Source organism: Enoplosus armatus, chromosome 16 (assembly GCF_043641665.1).
Source record: "Enoplosus armatus isolate fEnoArm2 chromosome 16, fEnoArm2.hap1, whole genome shotgun sequence".
In the NCBI taxonomy this organism is placed as follows: Eukaryota; Metazoa; Chordata; class Actinopteri; order Centrarchiformes; family Enoplosidae; genus Enoplosus; species Enoplosus armatus.
This window is the reverse complement of record NC_092195.1, coordinates 13,465,595-13,485,975: the sequence shown is the minus strand read 5'-3', so window position 1 is coordinate 13,485,975 and position 20,381 is coordinate 13,465,595. Positions and strand designations below refer to the sequence as shown.

The 20,381-nt window shown below is 40.7% G+C and overlaps 1 long non-coding RNA gene across 1 annotated transcript; it reads right to left on the bottom strand.

Annotated features, from left to right (window-relative positions):
- LOC139298804 (uncharacterized) lies at window positions 1–17,552 on the bottom strand. Its single transcript, XR_011598760.1, has 3 exons — window positions 17,442–17,552; window positions 15,969–16,050; window positions 1–806 (listed from the first exon to the last, which is right to left on the bottom strand). It is a non-coding gene; the product is annotated as an uncharacterized lncRNA (long non-coding RNA).
- Between the last annotated feature and the right edge of the window lie 2,829 nt (window positions 17,553–20,381).

Below are 20,381 nucleotides of genomic sequence, written 5' to 3'. Positions count from 1 at the left end.
GCTACCAAAGACAAAACAACAGTACTTCCCTGCTTTTACAAACTACTCGTATCAAGTTACATGTAGTTACTAGTAGTGACTTAATTACAATCTTTACAAGCTACAAACTGCAGCCTGTGGAAGTAACTTGCTGGTTATATAGTAGTTACATCTTTCACTGCTTTCACAGAAGTAAACAAAGTAAATTAACCTAGCATAGATCTGAACTTCCAGATGTGTTGATGTAAAGAAAACAAAAACAAAAAAAATCAATCAGCAATCAGTTGTCCTCTAAACAAGTTGTCCTAAAAACAAGATGTCCTCCAAAAACACTGCAGCTTCAAATTCAACATGTTTTAATCCTGCTTTCCAAACTATGAAATCAGCTTTCCAGGGGCTTGTAGAAAATCCCGAAAAATAACGGAAGAAGTTGAATTTTCACAGGAAGAGCGTGCGATACATTCCAAGAGTGAGTTTGTGCATTTGCTTCTTTCAGTGTGTGTCAGGTGTGTGAGTGTGAGTGTGTGTGTGTGTGTGTGTGTGTGTGTGTGTGTGTGTGTGTGTGTGTGTGTGTATATGTTTATGGCTTTTTTGTCATTGAGGTTTCTCCCTCCTTTTCTTACTGTCTATTACAAGCTGTAAAAATCCATATAGAAGACCATTCGGTGAGTTCCAGAGTCATTTTGTGTATAGAGGGCTGGATGGAGTCTGAGGGGGTGAAGAAGAGGCCGCGGGGGGAAGCGGGGTGAGGAGGAGGAGGAGGAGGAGGGCAGGTGGCGAAGGTGGGTGGAGCTCCTCTGAAAATCCCCATCGATTGGCTGATCAATCTGCAGGTGGGGAAGCACGGAGACACAACGCAGGCGTCCCATTGGTCAGGAGGAGAAGAGAGGGGGAGAAAAAAAGACCAGTTAGAAACAGAAATTTGGCTTTTGAGCATGGGAGCATTGCATATAAACAAGAATGTCAGGTGTGTCAACATGAACATACGAGGTGTAGGCACAGAAGAAGAAGAAGAAGTGGTGAAGGTACAGTAGACAGGATGTGATGGCTGCTTTTCAAAAGAGTTGATGCACGTAAATGCTGGGGGAAAAGGACAACTGCGCTTCTATAGAAAACAATGTCTGTCTGTGTTGTGAAGCGCATCATATGCCAGCTGTGCTTTCTGCCCTTAATTGCTTTATCAATGCTGCCTGAGGAAGATCACCAAGCTTGAAACACGTTGCGATCCAGAATAGTTGTGTTTGTGTCTGTATTCATGCACGTATTTAGCATATTGTATCAAATGTTCTCACTTTCTGCATTCAATGGCTCCCATTCTTTCTTCTTTATTACCAACACATTTAAGAAGCCTTTATTCCTCTGTTTTTTTGACTGCTGAACTACCCATGGAACGCAGCGACTGAGAGTCACAAAGGCGAATTTTTGATGTACTTGTAGAAAGCAATATTTTGGGTAAAATGCTTAAAAAAAACTCAACAGCAACTTTTTTGTCCTGTGAATAGTTTTCACAACAACTTTTTACTATCCCTATGAAAACTAATGCCTGTGGAAATGGGGTCATTATTTCTGGATAAACCAACCCACATGTGTGTGAATCTCTGTGTGTGGGTTGTTTGACTACCAACATGCTGATGCCACAACTCAGACACACACGTGTGTTCTCTCCTATGAAAAGAGCCCATTTTTTACTGTGTAATCGGTTCGAGCACATGATTCATCCTCGCAGACACTCTGACAGCCTTTGAAAGTGGACGGGAGGGATGACAGCACGCAATGTGTTTTATGAGCTCAAATGTTTTCAGATTTAATGACTGTCGCAAACAGAGGGCTAGCATGTGCGGTGAGAAGAAATTAGAGATATGTGGACAGAACATAAAGAGAAAAAACACGCGCCTCATAGAGAGAGAAAAACACTCTGCATGGATGTTCAGTACGATTTCCCACAAGTTAAATTCCAAAGTGTGTGTTTTTGTGTTGCAGCGGGCCGCTGGATTATAACCCATGGAGACGTCACGTTTCGTCACACCCAACACACACTAATGCTTGCCACGTGAACGACACACACACACACACACACACACACACATACACACACATCAAAACAGTGCTAAGACCCTCATCAAGCCTCTTAGGGAGAGATTGAGAAAGAAAACAAAATGAGAAAGGGAGGGAGAAAGAGAGCGAGAGAGGGAGGAGGGTTTGAACAGGTGGATGGGGGGAGGAATAAGAGACGGAGGCAGAGGAAAAGAAGGGAAGACGTAGAGAGAGAAGAGACAGACAGACAGACAGATGGAGGAGGGCGGAGGTCAAAAATGTTTCTGCCTGTTTCTTACTTTCTCTGGTTCCTCTCATCGTCTCTCTTCTCCATGTTCTGTGCTTTCACGCGTCCCCATTAACATTCACGATGCACTCAAGAGGGTCATGAATATTTGATCCTCTCACACACACACACACACTCACACAGCCCCCTCCTCACCTGACCTCACACACTGCAGCAGATTACATAACAGCCCCTCTCCCTTACAGGCACACTACCATACTGTATATATACACATAACAAATACGTGCTTATTATCCTCAAAATGTTGTTAAAATTAGAGGACGACCACGAAAAGAACAACACAACCTCCACTGAGAGGGAGAGAAAACGTGCACAAAGGCCTAAACGAGGGAAGTGTCGCAACATAATAACAACAACAACAACAACAACATCATGTTCAGATCTGGTTAACCCGCCGTCAAATATTTCAGTGTGATGGGAACACAAGTTACGATTAAGATGGGAATGACGAGAGCATCCAAGCAGGGTGGAGACGGTGAAATTACAGTCTTGGTTAGCAATTCCTTGTCGAATGTAACACACATTAATGTGATGTTTAAAAAACAGCATGCAGAGGGAACTCACACCATGAAAAACAATCGAAAAAGGATTGGTAGTTAAAGAGTTTAAATGTGCAAAAACACCAAAGTGATCCTGCCCAAACCTATAAGGTTATAAATGGATTTCCTAATTTAATAGACCATTAGTTTTACATTCTTTCTGCATAGTATTTAGGGCTGCAACTAAAGATTATTTTAAGTGATTAATCAATTTATGGAGAAAATAAAAAGCTGAGTAATTGTTTGGTGCTTAAAATGTCAGAGTGAGAATGTTTGGCATTTTTGCTTAAAAAAGCGATTAATTCATCATGGAAATAGTTTCATTTCGTTTCATGGTAATGCAGTTGCAAGCAAGAGCTGTTTTGTAAATTCTTCTGGTGTGAAGCTTCAACATCTGAGAGTTAGCTGCTGAAGTGACGCTCGGACAAACAACAAGCAAACAAGGCAGTTGTGAAGTGGACTAAAGCACATTTGGTTGATTCTTGCAATAAAACAGACAATTTTGAAGGTTTCCTACAAGGTTAGGGAAATATTAGGCACTACTGTGATGATGCCATGTGGTGTTACAAACTGTTCCCACAACTGCATTACCACACAATAACAACTGTGACAGATACAATAATATGGATAAAAAAATGGAGTAAATGTTCACTGTGAATTGAGAAAGGTCTTTGCAACTTCCAGCTGATGGTATGGGAGTTAATCATTAGTGAAGTACATTGTGCTCTGAATGTGGCTCATTTTTGTGAAACTGAAAACACTGTGAGCGACTGAAGAGTGGACACCTGCTAGGCATAAAGAGCCAAATGACTCAATAAGCCAAAGAAATGGTGAACAGCACGAGTTGTCGGGGCGCCAACAAAAGATGAAACAGGAGCTGAATGCATTTGAATACTTTTGTAAACATTAGGAGCGATTAATTCATCTGTTCTGACAGTGAAACATTTCAGTTTGAGGCTGTTTTGAAGGTTTTGCGAGAGAGCTTAAGAGCAACCCATCAAGTTTGAGTACTTGGGTTAGGCTCTTTTTTTGTGGGTCTAAAAGTGTGTCATGTATGTGCGTAAATATGTGGATCTGTGCTTTGGTTATGTAACTATAGTTGTGTGTGATTTTTAAAAGAAAGAAAATAACAGGTCAAAGTAAAAAAAACAAGACTAAAAACACAAGTGAATTTCTTTCTCTCAGCTGACAGCACTATCTGGCCTGCATCTGTAACTCTTAGTCTCACACACTCACACAGACACACACAAAGCAGTGAATGCTATCTGACTATAGGTCCGTGCACATGTAGCACAACTGTCGTCAGTTGTCCCATTGTCTCTGTGTGTCCGTAACATGAGCTTAGCTTATATTGAATTTCACCACAGCTTTTCTGGGAGCCAACATAAACAATGTACAGTCTCACGTGAGAGCGAGGTGAGGTGAGGGTAGAGGAGAGATGGGGAGGATGAGGATGGAGCAGAGGGAGAGGAGGGAAGGATAGAAAGATAAGAAATACAGAGCTGGAAAACAGTCAAATAAAGTTAAATATTTGCCAAAAAAAGAGCCAAAAAATAGATTTTTTTACCCTCGGTAAAACTGCTGAACTGCGAGAATGAAAAAAGAGACACAGACAGAAGACGAGAGGAAAACGAAGAGGAGGGAGGGAAAGGCGATGCCTGTAAAGTCCAAGGTCACGGACAAATCAAGAGTGTGTCCTTCCGTGTGTCTCACATCGCAACACACGCACACAGAAGCTTTCTCAATCTGCAAACACACACACTAAACACACGTAACCCAGGTCTATTTTAGTGGGTGTTTATTCTTGTGCCCACAGACCGGATTACCTGAGACACCGGCATGAAATCAGGGCAAGCTCGGCCTTTCTCACTCCATCTCCCCTCTCCATTTCCCTGCTTCTTTAGCCCTCTCTCTTACATGTAAGCAGGTAACACAAGAAAACAAGACAGTCTCATGTCTACTGCAAGCCTGATCATGTACGAAACACAGTGTCAAAGAGCAAATAAGCAGTGTCCTGAGTTGTAAAATGTTTTGCATGTTCTCTGTGCTCGAGTAACCCTTTTATGTGACACAAAAACATGAATGTAGCTGCTGGAGCGGAGTTTTCTGCTTGCCGCCATCTTGTCAGTTATCTAAAGCACAAGGGTCCAAAATAAACCCCAGGCGTTAAAGTGGGGGTCAACACTGGTCACTGGGGTTTGCATCCCGTTTGCATCCCGTTGCCTACCAACAGTTAGCATTGGTTTCCTTTTGTTTTCTTTCTTTGACCTTGACAGTTCATTCTTGACCTTGGAAGCAACAGCTGACGAAACAATCTCAACTCAAGGTCCACTTACTGGCTTGTTCTGGAGCTCTCAACCCGATCTCATCTAAGGGCCGCGTGATACAGACCAAGCTCCAGACGTAGATGTTTAAACTCGCAACACAGCAAACTCAATGTGCTGAAAAGGCCCACGTGATATAGTCGAAAGACACAGAACAAGCCAGTAAGTAGACCCTGATTTGTAACTGTTCTGTCACAGAAAATTTAATTACAATTATGATAAATAATTCAAGCAAAAATGTCAAACATTTTCTGGTTCCAGCTTTTCAAATGGATTGTCTGCTGTATTGCTGTTTTATATCATTGTAAATATAATATATACATATATACATTATATTGTAAATATAATATATACAGACCAAACAATAATCTGTATATCAAGCTTTGTGAATCTATTAGTGAGTCTCTGTGTGTTTGCTTGTCTGACTTCTAAAACCCCCATCACTATTTCATCAGCTTGTATCTGGACATGAGTTTTGGTGTCATACACCAGCGAGGTACGTGAACACTCTGCAAACATGACGCACAACATAGCGTTGACCCATATAGAACTGGATATGAATTACAAGGTTGAAGACCACGGGATCAAGTTCACATACTGCTGGGGCCTATGGAGGTTTGTGTGTGCGTGTGAGACAAGGAAAGACAGTCGTATTTTGTTACTGTGAGAGACACTAGACTACAATTTTTCAAGCAAAAGACAGGCCCAATGAGCTGATCTGATGCTTTATTCGGTTCGGTTTGGGAATATTTGTGGGCTCGATCGCCCGTGAAACACAAGAAATACCTTCAGGTAGAACAGAACAGGCACAAAAGACAGGAGACAATGTAATCTGATTTTATAAATTGCCACTGGGAGCTGTAAAATGTCAGTATCACATTTGGTGCAGCCCTCTATTAATGATCATTTCAGTTCAGTCTGCTCCCGGTGTAACAAGATGCTGCTTTTCATTCACTCACGATAGAGCGTTCACTCTCAAATATGTCTCATTAGTATTGTTTCTGTGTCTGTATCATTACATCAACTGGTTTGGTGTGTATATATACTGTATATCCATATATATCTATATCAAGTTTTTTTGTTTGATTCCATCATGTGCAGTTGCCACTGACTTTTCCACTCATTTCTTTTCCTTTTCTCTCCAATATATATTATATAGTATTACTTATATACACACAGCTGTGACAGAAAACATTAAATAAAATATTCACAAACAAATGTGTCAGGGATTTTAACTGGACATGAAAGTTGGCTCAAGTAAAATGTTTTGAGCACAGAGGAAAGTTCAGGACATCTGTCGTCTGTCAAAATCACAGACACACCTTTGTTGGCAGGCAAAGGATGTGGTTTTATGCTTGCCCGTGTGTGTGTGTTTGTGTGTGTGTGTGTGCCTGTTTATGTGTGAGAGAGAAGAAATTCAGCTAAATGTCACTGACAGATGTTTAGTCTTATGTGTCTTTCTGGGTCTTCTGTCTTCTATGGAGATAGCGTGACTGTAGTACAGAGACTCCTTAGTCTTTAGTCACATACTCTCTCGCCGTGTCACACACACACACACACACACATATTTGGCAGCACAGAAGACAGTTTCAGGACTTCTACACCCACAGAGAAACATGTAAACACACAGGCTGCTGCCCGGCAAAGCAACACACACAACACTTCAACATTCCCATGCTGTTGATGATTTTCCCATGAAATACAACCACATTCCCATCTTTTGGAAGCAGATGTCAGGGATAAGTACTACGGACAGAGAGGGGGTGGGTGGGTGAGAGGGGTAAACAGAGACTGGATGTGTGCATTATGGTGCAGTACTGCTGCAGTGCAGAGAGTACGGGGGGGCGTTTGGGGGGGACACATGTGTACCAACGTGCACTAGCATCAATGACAAATCCCTTGCTCATCACAGGGCTTATATCACTATACTGGCTGGTATGAATATGACGTAATATACCTGCTGTTCCCATACATGCACTCTCTCACTCACACACACACACACACACACACACACACACACACACACACACACACACACACACACACACACACACACACACACACACACACACACACACACACACACACACACACACACACGTGTACATATTAATACATTTGTGAGAACCTCCCACTGACTTGGTTTTATCCCCTCAACGTCCTAACAGCTCTAAATTAATCTTCAATCTCACAACAGAAGTTTAATGTCATTCACCTTCGGATGAAATGACAAGACCGACATTGTTCCTGAGTCCTGTCAGTAGAGTGTCAATCCGTCACTCTACTGACGGGTAGAGAATAAATGTAACCTCAAAAATCCACAACACCATGTACTCTAGCCTAAATATCAAAATCCTGTTTCTGCTGTGTGTTTTCGTGTACAGTATGTGTGCACATTACATGTGAGTTTCTTGAGAAAGTGGATAAGTCAATATATTTTAAAGGGTGATTCTAGTCTATTTAAATAAAATTACTCCACCCAATTAAACAAGCCAGCAGGCAAGTTCATTAGTGACATTAATATGCTAACATTAAGCCACATGCACTTCATATTGTTCAGACCATGATTACAAACAAATAGCTTTCTAGATGTTGATCTGGTAATTTCTCACAGCTATGATATCTTCCACCAATAAAAAGCAATACTAACTCTAACTTTAAAAAAACGTACAAAATATGTAGCGCAACAAAAATTGCAAATCTAGGATATTTTATGTGGTGTGACTACAAGGCTAGTAGGCCCAAGGCCCAAAATGGGACTCAGGTCTATTTTTGTGGTGCTACAAAACAGGTTCAAGAAATATGTTAGCTAAGCTAGCATAACATTAGCAAAGGTTACTGGACAGGGGAGGAGAGGAGAGGACTCTGCTGTGTGTTGTGTCAGCTAGCTTTGCAGCCAGTAATAGCCCGGTCATCCTAGTGTTTATTTTTAGCCCAGCTGGCTGATAGGCTAGCTAGTTAGCGCTCTGACTGGCCCACATACACAGTGCAGTCAGTCCCCACCCAGAGCAGTTAGCACAACACAGCTAGCTAGCTAACCCATTTTGCTTTCAAAAGAAAAAACATTGGTGACTTTTAGCATTATACTTCCACAAGCTACAGTAAATTTCCTGCTCCAAGTACATTATTACTATTGTCATTATTATTATTATCATTATTATATTAACAGCACACTGTCCTGTCTGTGGACAATGACACTGTTAATTTAATCCACTGCCTGCTGATCTGAGCCTGTCTAGACAGTTGATGTCAACGTAGTGTCTAGTGTCTCGTAAATTCAGTATCATTTTTATGTAATCTGCTGACCCAGAAGCTTTTTTTTGTTCCCCCACAACTACCATGCTAACAAGTAATGACCACAGACTGCTAATGTTAAAGCTGTGTTAACTCCTGCAGGTCTGAATGTTTGAAGCTGGATACAGTGAGGTTTTGACAAGCTGCTGACAGCAGCCTTGGCCTACTTCTACACCGGAGTCACGTTACTGGCTGTGTGTCAACCACATAACCACACACACACACACACACACACACACACACACACACACACACACACACACACACACACACACACACACACACACACACACACACACACACAGGACTGTAACTCACCAGCTCAAACCTCATTTGTGCCCCCTCTGACTTCAGTACCCCCTACCCAACATCACATTACTGTACCCCCCACCTGCATCCTGTCTCCGTGGGGGCCTGTCCCCTTCTAGAGGGACCATATATGTGTGTGTGTTGGGGGGGGGGGGGGGTATCCTCCCCCTTACAGCCCCTTGAGGCCTTCACCCACAAGGGAGCAGCAAGCCAAACAGGAGAGAAAAAAACCCCCACTAAATTATAGCGTGTGAGGAAGTGATACAGATCTACTTTATGTATCTCAGCATTTGTGGGTATGTGACCAAACACCATCTGTCACACGCCTCGCTCTGATCAAAACAAAAATACAACCTTAAACCTGCCTCTAAGTCAGCTCAAAGCTCATTAACAAAAGACACATATAACCCCCGTCGGCTCACCACATGAGCCGACTTAAAGCAGCTAAACAATAACGCACCAATAAAAACTGGTGTTTTCATCTTGTAACAAACATTATTGTTTCACAACAGCAGGTTTGACAAGGAGCCAAAAAGAATTATAACTGCCTGCACAGACCTGTTCAGGATCGTACGAGACCTCAAGATGGTAAGTTTTAACTCCGCCCACACGTCTAATGGAATATTCCACTGTAGAGCAGGCACACACATACACACACACACACACACACACACACTCCTCATGCATACACACATGCTTGATGCTGATAATGGCCAACTGAAATGAACAGCATCAAACTGCTTGACCTGCATCTCTCACACACACACACGCACGCACGCACACAGGTTTAGTTGTCAACAATAAAGTCAAGTCATCAAAATGTGGACAACAACCATGAGCAAACTCGTGCTAATTATCATGCAAACAAACTCCTCTGCAGCAGTGATGATATCGTACACAAATTAATCTTCACACTATTATCGCAGCAGCATTTTAATAAACTTTTTGGTGCAGCATTGCTCAAGCTTGGCTTTCACCACAGAGGAACAACTTGTTCTCTATAATTTCCTGGTGAAAAACAAAACCTGCCGATTAGAAATAAAATACTATTATAAATAGTAAGTATAAATATATTATAAATACTATATAAAAAACTATTCTTTGAGAGGTTGTTTTGATGGGAGATGGCAGTCGAGCTTTTGTTTTTGTTTTGCTCCTCTCCCCGCATGTTATTTCTCTGTCAGAGCAGGACAGGAATGAGGATTGGCACATGGAACAAATTTAGCTTTGGTTATGATACAAACTGGGTCCAAACAATCTCACCAAACCTGCAGCTTAACACTCACTGCAAATATTTGCCTATAAGCTGCACACAAACAGCGTCTGTTTGAAAATTGGCACCATGTCACTAGATGTGTGCCAGCAATAATGACTGTATGAAGGCACTAAATCAGACTCCATATAAAAATATGTCACGGATGTTTTAGCAAACATGATTGATGAGATAAAACAAAAATAGCTGCTGCATGAATGTGACTATTTTTACGTAAACAATATCGACACAAATGCAAAAATCTGACTTCTGTAGCTAACTTCAGTGCACATCACCCAGACAGTCTCTGTACACGTTCAAATAAGAAAAAAACATAACTGAAAAGAAAACACGCAATATTACATGTAAAAGTACACGCGCTCACACAAATGTACACAGGTTATAGTGTCACCATGACAACAAGGTTGGGGTTAGTAATTTAAAAACAGAGATCATATAACCGTAACAGGGTTGGAGAGAAAAAATAGTCAGTGGTTTGGGTTGCCGGTGAAATTAGGAGACATCACAGTGAACAGAGAACAGATGAAAGCATCAACGGTATATATAGTTCACAATTAACATTTTACCACCCACTGTTCTGCCAGTCAGGCTTTTCACAAGCACTTTGAAATGTTACATGAATATGAACATATAACATATGTATTTATAGATTAAGCTCCAGGGCCAGAACCACCAATACATTTTGAAAGTTAATAAACATGTGATATCATGTAGAGGGGGAGCTGTTTGATGATTGATGTCATGATTTATGAGAAAATGCAAAATGCCAAACATTATTTGGTTGAACTGTTCTGCGTCCATGTGCCCAAAATGTGAACGAATGTGACTCTAATTCAGAGACTCTACTTTATCTGCAGCATCGACAACATGATGTTATGATCAAATCTGGCAACAGACCGGCGGTGGTGACTCATATTCAGGCCTGACTTTTACCAAATACTTCACCAAGACTCAGAGAAAGTAACTTTCTCTGGAGGACATAATCACAAACATCCAAAAAAAAACATCTGCTCACAGACACAAAGTACAAAAACAATCCAAAATATCAAATTACAAATCAATAACTGGGCCACACAAACATGCAGAGCCGATTAAACCATTGGGTGGAGAGTTTAAACCAAATGGTTTAAAGTACAAAGAGTGTGCATATTTTATATGTGGGAGGCCTCAATAAAACCTGTCACTCCAGCTGCACTCAATCCCACTGAGTGACAAAAAAAACTAAATAACATACCAAGACAAACAGAGACAGAGAGAATGAAAGAGGAACACTTGTTTGGACAAATGACACACTAACACTGCTGTTCCAGTATGATGTTGTGGATCAGAGCCCTGCTGGTTCAAGTGTTTTGTGACACTGAGTTGTACAATAAAGCATCAGTTTGAATAGTGTTACAGGGTCGATCCGCTTCTGTGATAAATAAACTTTTTTTTATTTGCAAAAATGTGCAAAAGGATGCCATGTTCTTCTTCCACGAAAATCAGCTCAGGAGTGAACAAGTGTGTCTGTGTGTGTGTGTGCTTGCGTGAGTGTGTGTCCATTACTTTGAGTGCAGTATTACCAACACTGTTAATGACATTACTGGCGCGCAGCCAGTTATCGTCTCTCCTCTTTCACCCTCGATACCTGACTACCTGTCTGTGTCTGTTCAGCCCTTTTCAGCTGATGCAGTCTGACAATACTCTGCCAATTTTCCATCTAGAGCTGAAATCGATGAATCTGTAAGTAATTTATAAGCAAAAATGGCAAAAATTCATTGGTTTCAGCCTCTCAAATGTGAATACTTGCTGGTTTTCTTAGCTTTCTATGATATCAATCTGAATATCTTTGAATTTTTTAGTGTTGGTGAGACAAAACAAACAATTCAGTTACCTTGGGCATTGGGAAAATGGGATTTGTCTTTTTTCTGACATTTTATTGACCAAACAGTTAATCCAACAAAATAATTTGCAGAGTAATCGAGAATGACATTCGAAATCATCAAATTTGAAATAATGATTTTCCCATAATAGTTGTTGCTTACTTAGCACCACATGACATTTCATTTGGGTGTGGTGTGCATTGCCCACAAAGACCTGAAGGCAACGAAGATGCACGCAAGCAAATCTGAGCCGCTGCCAGTCATCTCTGGCATTCAGACAGCTCTCTGCTAATTGAATTGGAAGGCGGGACATCAGTTTGTCCTGGGACATTTTCTGCTCAGGATGAGCCAGTGAAGATGGGAACAGTGATTGGAGAAAACCCAAAAAAGATGTCTTAAGACGTTTCATTACTTGATTTAAAACTGACGTCTCTACCGCAGGATGAAATGACTTTGAAAAAAACTCTGGAGAGAGAAACTTTTAATGACGTGCTGCAGTTTGTCCGCTGAAAAATTGGCTTTAAGTGCAGATGTTTCACAACAGAACACAGCGCACTGATGGAGTATTAAAATTAACCACAGGCAGCGGAGGCCGAACTGCTCCAAAAGTGTGGTGAAGCCAAATTTGTTCAAGCTTTTCACGCTATCTGAGTTCAGACTTAGTCCGCCCTGAAGGAAAAATTTGACCTTTAACACAACTTTTGGTGCATTTTTGTAGTTTAAAACTGCAATGGGAGCTCTGCAGAAACAACCGGCTGTGGGCCCGAATCTCCTTTAACAGGTATTCCCACTAGCATTGTGTTTTGAAAGGTCTAGTTTGCATTCTTGCTGGTGCTGGTTGCTTTGCCAGTCTGGCTGCATTTCTACTTCGGAGGTGAACAGCATTGTTTCTTCACATGTGATTATAAGCAGATCTTTAAATAGGATTTCACACCTCCAGAAACTGCTGGAAACACAGGGTCAAATGCCAGCTCATTGTTCTGTTCTGACACCAATAACTAGACGTACAAGAGTATGAAAACCTCTGATACAGGTCAGTTGTTTTCTACATGAAGTACTCTGTGACCATCAAGACTGAATTTCCATTTTTCTGAGCACTTTAAGGACTTGTCAGCCATGCTGGCTTAAAAGTTTAGACTGAAAGTTTATTCTTGACCTTGAAAACAGTGGTGTGGCGAAAAAATGACAACACCATCTGCTGAGGAAGACCGGATCACAAGATGCTGACGAGCTACTAAATGGACCTTGTGGGATATTGTTTTGTCAACTGCTGTTTCAAGGTCACAAATAAACTCTAAAGCTCAGCCTCTAAATCTCTGCTCAGGTGAGAACGTGAACATCTGCCTGTTTTTACTCAATATTAAAAATTAAATGCATCTTTGCACATGCAGAGCTTGTGACTATAAGTGAGGAGTTCAAACCACCTGGAACAAACTGCAGGACTAAAGAAGCTTGTGGGTCTAACACTGGAGCTAGAGCTTTCTAAAGATGTAAACCAAAAAAAAGGAAGAAAGAAACAGTCTGAAAGAACAAGACAGAGAGGAGGAGAGCTGACAGGAGAGCAAGCTAACAAAGTGGAAAGTCTCTATTCTTAGAAGATGTTTTGTATTATTGACAGTCTCTCAGGCTACCGAGAGCATCTGAGTGTGTCCTTCAACTCAAAGCCAGGGCTAAATAAAGTACAGCCATCTGATATTGTCTTTGATAACAGTCCTCCACCACGAGAAAACCCAACCAGCCATGCACGCAGTGTTCCTGGTAGTCTCCACACAAACAAACACAACATCTATTGGACTGCAGATGAATCAAACCGTGACATCTACTTTCTGTTTTTCCTCAACATCAACTTTTGTCACTTTCTCCTGCTGTCTTTACAAAGTTAAGAGCCCAAATTAAGTAGCAGAGCGTTATTAATTTTTTTTTACCCACCTTGAAAGTAAACAACCCTCCAGACTTGCGATTTGCCTGTTACTTTGCAAAAACTAAAATGTAAACAGACCAGCAACCTGTCGTCTTTTTCCCTCAGCTGTTTAAAACTGTGACTCTAACAACACAACAGCATTTATATCAGCAACAAGTCTGTGTGTGTGTGTGTGTGTGTGTGTGTGTGTGTGTGTGTGTGTGTGTGTGTGTGTGTGTGTGTTTGTGTGTGTGTAAGATCTTGTAGAGATAAGGGTTGCCGATTGACGGCATTGATGTAAGTGAGACGACAAACACACACATAAACACAGTCTCTCTCTCTCTCTCTCTCTCTCTCTCTCTCTCTGGATTGTGTACAAAAACTTCACACGAGTAGGAAGTGGGTTATCTACACACAGGATCAGGGATACAAAGCCAGATCAGCTGTGTGTGTGTGTGTGTGTGTGTGTGTGTGTGTGTGTGTGTGTGTATGTGATGGACAGACAGGCAGTACCACCTAAAACTAAAACAAATTTGGCAAAACCACAATTGTCTTTGTTTTGAACCAAAAAGAAGTTGTTGTGGTAATGTTATGTGCTTTCCATAGTTGTAAATTCAAACAGGTACCTAAAAAATATACCCCCAACCAACACTGCCCCCTTTTTTTGTTTTAAAGGTATAAGTGATCATTTGCTTTGCTTTGAGAGTTACATGAGAATATCAATACCACTCTCATTAATTATCATGAGTCATGAGCACACTTTGGTTGTTGAACAGATTAAACAAATGAGATTTGAAAGATGCTGGTAGGCAGATTTTGTTACCTTTGGACAGAGTCAGACTAGTTTTTTCCCCCCGTTTCAAGTCTTTGTGCTAAGCTAAGATAATCAGCTGCTGGCTCCAGTTTCATATTTACCGTACAGACATAGTGTGGTATTCATCTTCTCCTCTAACTCTCGGCAAAAAAGCAAATAAATGCATTTCCCAAAATGTCTATTTCCTTTATTTCCAGTGCTGTTTTGGTTGAAAATGCCAAATAACTCTCAAGATTTTGTCCTGCAGGTTTTCAGTTTAAGTTCAACAGACTAATGTTAGTACAACTCCATGTTTACTTCATGTTTAGGCATTGTGCAAGGACTCAAACCAGAGACATCGAGGTTGCATGATATGCGTCTAAAATCTCTTTACAGCAGGATGCCTTCTTGTTTTAAGGAACCTGCAAGTTGCATCGGCACCCGCTGAGACTCTCAAGCTTCTTCGTGTGGTGTGGAAACCATTAAACCAACAGATCTGGAGTCGCGAGTACTGGTGTTGGCTCACCGCACAGAATTCAACAACAAGTCTTACAACATGCCAAAATCAATTTGGAATATATAGTGCGACTAACGTAGAGTGTGTTTGTGTGTTTTGTTGGATGGATCACGTATTGTGTGCAATACATGTACATGCTGGCTGCTTATGATGATGTTGTTTATGGAAATATAATCCAGTCCTGCATGCAAAGTGTCAAAAATATTTACATGATCATGATGATCAAAAGCCATTCTGTGTGAATGTGTGCATATGGAGGTATATGCTCTGTTTGTGTAACATCTGTGCAAATGTACGTTTACGTGCACGAGTGTGTGTGCTCATGTGACTGTCTGCGCGTGACTACTTGTGTCTGGCTACATTTCATGCGGTTGACTGTGTGTGTGTCGGTAATAACCCGATGCTTACTCAGCACCAGCCGAGAGTCAGTAAACGTTTCATCAAGAGGAAGTCGATTGCTTTCACTTCAGCTGAATCGGCAGCCAATCTGAAACCATCGCAACATGCTGAAAGCAAAGAGGCTGACACACAGAGAGGCAGAAGTGTGGTCAGGGTTTGTGTGTGCAAACGCTGTCAGATCAAGCCAAAGCCACATACTGCACATCTATTCCTTATTGTTCTGCTTGTGCTGGTTGTGGCTTTCAGCAGAACAGAAACACATTAGAATCGAAAGACAATAAAGGGAGAACATCTGTTGATCATTTACATCTCTCTTTGGGACCTTTGTTATGTTTTTTTGCATACTTACTACGGCAAACAGCAAAATAACAGACAGAATGAGGACTTTATAATGCAGTGTTAAGAGTGAATGAAAGTGTGTGTGCAAGTGAGACTCACCAAAAGGCATTGAAAGCTTCATAAATGTCGCTGAGACGCTGTCGTTTGGTCCAGGCTGCAATCGTATGCCCTGCAGTCGTACCTGAACACACACAAAACAAAAAGTTAAGACTCAGCAAATCAGCACAGTGCACACAAACACACACACAGAGACACACACAAAGTAAATCAGGTTATACTACTGTACATTTAATCAATACAGCAAATACGCACATCCGCTCTCATGCGCACAAGCATCAACACAAATCAGTAGTTGCCAATAAACTAGAACAAACCAGCAAAACAGTCTCTCTCCTATCACTCTGCCTGTACGCCAGTCGTTTGATGGATGTGCAGCACTCCAACTCTGACATTTTTAAACTAAATTGTGCGCTGAATCACGGAAATGTGTGCAGAATCCTTTAAACATATCTGATCATCAAATGAATGTACATTAAAGAAGATTAAGGTAAATAAAACACAACTCATAAATGTTCTCTGACAGCAAAGAGGTGGAAGAACTCTGTTGTTGATTTACACATGGCATTTATATCACTGCCACCACCGGTTATTTATTTTATCGTTTTAATCTGCAGACTATTTTCTGGATAAATCAATTAATCGCTTGGTCTGTAACATGTCAGAGACCAGTGAAAAATGCCCTGACAAGTTCCCAAGCACGAGGTGACTTCTTGGAATAGCTTGTTCGGTCTGACCAAGAGCCTAAAACCCAAAGATATTCAGATGTTTTTGGCTCTTTCGCTTAACAACTTTAACGATTAATCGATTTACAAAATTGTTGCTGACTAATTTCATTTGATTGATCCACTAATCTTGTCAGCCCTACATATCTTCTTTTTGTATACTGAAATCAACCTGCAGCCTGTGGCATCCCACCCACAACTGATGACATTTTAACGCACCAGCAGCCACTGACAATGAAGACACACATGAATAGTAGATTACAAAGCAGGACACTCCTCATATTTTCTTTATTTTTAATTGGCAAGCTCAGAATCCAAACACACCAGTAGCTCTTCTGTTTTCTTTCCGCCCCACAGTCACAGGTGTGCTATTCACTACAGTAAACTGCTCCTTCCTGGTTAATTACAAAGATGCAGAGATGAAGCTTATTCTACTACTAATGTCCTCAATGTTAAAGCTGCAAACTGCAACCTTGTTTTTAAACCTTCTTTACATTTACACACCCTTCAGAAATCCTAATTATAAAACACTTTATAATCAGAGCAACCAAATTATGCAACCTGACCTGTCTGCACCCCCTGCCTCTCCTCTCTTTTTGTTTTTGACACAGGCCTACAGAAACTACTGTAAATGCCTCCCCCTCCTCCTCCTCCCCCTCTCCTCCTCTCTCTGCAGCAGCAACCTGAGATGCTGTCTATTCCGCCTGCTGGAGCCGACCAACAGCGGCTATAAAATGTTTAATATCCGTCCCCTGTCGTCGCCGGTGCGTTAACCGGACACCGAGCTCACCTCGCCGGGTCGTGTCGGCCGCCGGCTCCGTGTTTTTGTCCGCTGAGAGGTCGGACAGTCGCTCGGCTCTGCGGCAGCTTTTGTTGCATAGGTTGTCCGCTGCTCCTGCAACTGAAGCCAGGGCTTTAAATACGCCTTTAAAGGAATATCTGTCGGAAGGAGAGACGTAGCGCTGGCTTCCGCCGACGTCGCGGCTCATTTGCATAAAGGGGCGGAGCCGCGGCGGCAGTATACAAACAAGACGAGAGGCTGAATTTTTAAAGGGGAATACCGTAAAAAAATATTCAGTGGTACGTTTATTCTAAGTACGTTTACTCAACTACGAGTTTGAGGTATATTTATGCTACTTTATACTTCTACTCCACAATATTTCAGAGGGAAACTTTTCTGAATCAGAGCAGGTTTATTGCTTTTAGTTTTCACATACAAGGAATTTGCCTTGGTATTTTGGTGCATAACAATAAACACAGTAAGAGAAAAAAAGCAAGTACTGCAAAAGTCAAGAAACATGACAAAAAATTTACATTGAGTGAAAGAGCTGTACAGTTTAGTGCAGGCATGTACAAAATAATGACAAATGAATGTGGATAAGCTCACAGTATGAAGTATAAAGAATATCTGCAATGTACAGAGATAATGATCCAAAAGTTGTGTGTCAATGTAACGCACTGAGACAGATGTGGAGACTGTACATTAATGTAACGTGTGGTCCCTATGGGGGTGAGAGGAGTCCTTGTCAGTGGGGGTCCCAGGCCTTGTAGATGATGCCAGCTGCAGTCTTGAAGAAACTGTTCTTGTGGCGTGAGGTTTTGGTCCTGATGGACCAAATGTAGTGGACTGATGAGATTGATGAGTACTGATATGAGATTATGTGTATATGAGAAGATCTTTTTTTCTCCCTTAGTTTGAGCAAAACATCAAGCAGTGCAATTCATCATACACAACACCTACAACAATAAATAAACAAAACAAAAACAACACTAATCAGGATCAGCTTTGTTGGCCAAGTATGTGGACACATACAAGGAATCTGACTCCAGTTTTAAGATGCTCTCAGTGTACTTACACACAGGAACAATTTACAGGAAGATAGAAACAGACATACAGCTAAAAAACACGGACAACAAAGCTGAACAAAGATAGGTAAACATAAACATAGAACTATTATATACACACAAGTGGGTGAAAAAAATAGGTGTATATATAAGTATATATAAAAAGCAACAATGACCTCCAATCGTCTGCTGAAGCATACACAAGTGTTTCTGTTATTTGTAAACAAATGCAAAAAGTGGCATGGAATAAATACTGAATGGGTATTTTAATAGATTATTTTATATACATGATGGGGTGGTTATTAAAAACTAACTAACAAACACACAAACAAACACAGAGGCAAGACAATAAACATGACCTACAATAAGGACATGATGGGATAAGGCTTACGTAAGAGTTAAGATCAATATCTTTGTCCTTAAAAGGGGCTCCTCTATAAGAAGAGGCCCCCGACATCCATTTATTTCTCAGTTAGTCATTGTAACGAAGTCTCTGGAACCAAAGCAAAACCAGTGAATCTTTGTGATTTCTGTTCATAAAAGGACATAAACGATGAATCAATTATCAAAAGTTTTGCAAATAAGATTTCAATCAATTAATTTACTAATTGTTTCAGCTCTACAATCAATCATGAAACCCTCATAAAAGACACCAAAGTAGAAAAAAAAGCTGATCAAGGTTAAAAAAAAAATCAAATAATACAACACAACAGCTCAGTAATACGTGTTTAAATTCAGTTGAAACTTGAGTGCAGTCTGGTCTATGCAGTAAACCGGCGTTACTACTTAAAGCTCTGATTGATTTGTTATGCATCTGTAAGTTTCACCACTGCCCAGACAGGTTGAACTTCTTGGTTGATACATGACAGCTCTAATTTGCTTATGCAACACCACATGACGTGGTTACATGCTCTGGCTTCTGAAGCCTCTCTTGAGGAAGAACTCATACCAAATAGCCGTTTGTCTAGACTTAAGGGAGCAGATTTAAAACATCCAAAATCACCATCTAGAGTTAAAGATCTGTTTGATGTCGAGACACTATTATCATGTAATAATCGTATTGCTCTCTATCATTTGTCTTGCCCTGGAGGATGCAGTGTTCTTCTATGCTGTTATTGATCCGTCGCAACCTGTAAGAACACAAAACCATAAAAATATAATAAGATGTAAATCTCTGTACAAGTCTGTGCAGCCAAAGTCTAAAATATGCATTCCTCCATAAAGCTCCATCGTTGTCCAGAATATATATATATTTATTATTATTGATTTTTTCTTATAATTGTTGGGTATTTTTTTCCATTTTATTTTTGTTTTGTTTTTAATTGTCTGATTGTATTTACCCTGAACTGTTTTAATCCTGGATCAATCATGTAAAGCACTTTGTAACTTGTTTTGTGCTGTATAAATAAAGTTTGTTAATGGTGATGATGATGATGATGATTAAAGAAATATTAAAAATGCATAAATGAGCCCCACTATTGCATTGGGTGACATGTTTCTTCAATTCCGCATACATATCCTGTTAGGGTAAACACTCACCAAATCAAAGCACCAAATGTGTATTAATCCACAGCTGAAAATAGTTCCTAACAAATGCTTTATTTACTCCTGTTTGAATAACGTTTGCTAAAAACTACGGTGCCAGGCTGCTTTAAGAAATTACTGAGCGTCTTAAAATGACTGATGTGGCCCGACATGAACATACTGTATTTGTCTTTTGGCTCCTTCTTTTCTTACTGGTTTGAAGTGGGTGAGGCTCAGTTGGCAAAAGGTGTTGTTGTGAATTTCTTTTTAATCAAAATGTGATGACAGCAGTGGCGTTGTTTGCTTCTGTGGTCTGCGCTATCAATCAAATGTGATCAAACCACACCCACACAGTCCTGAT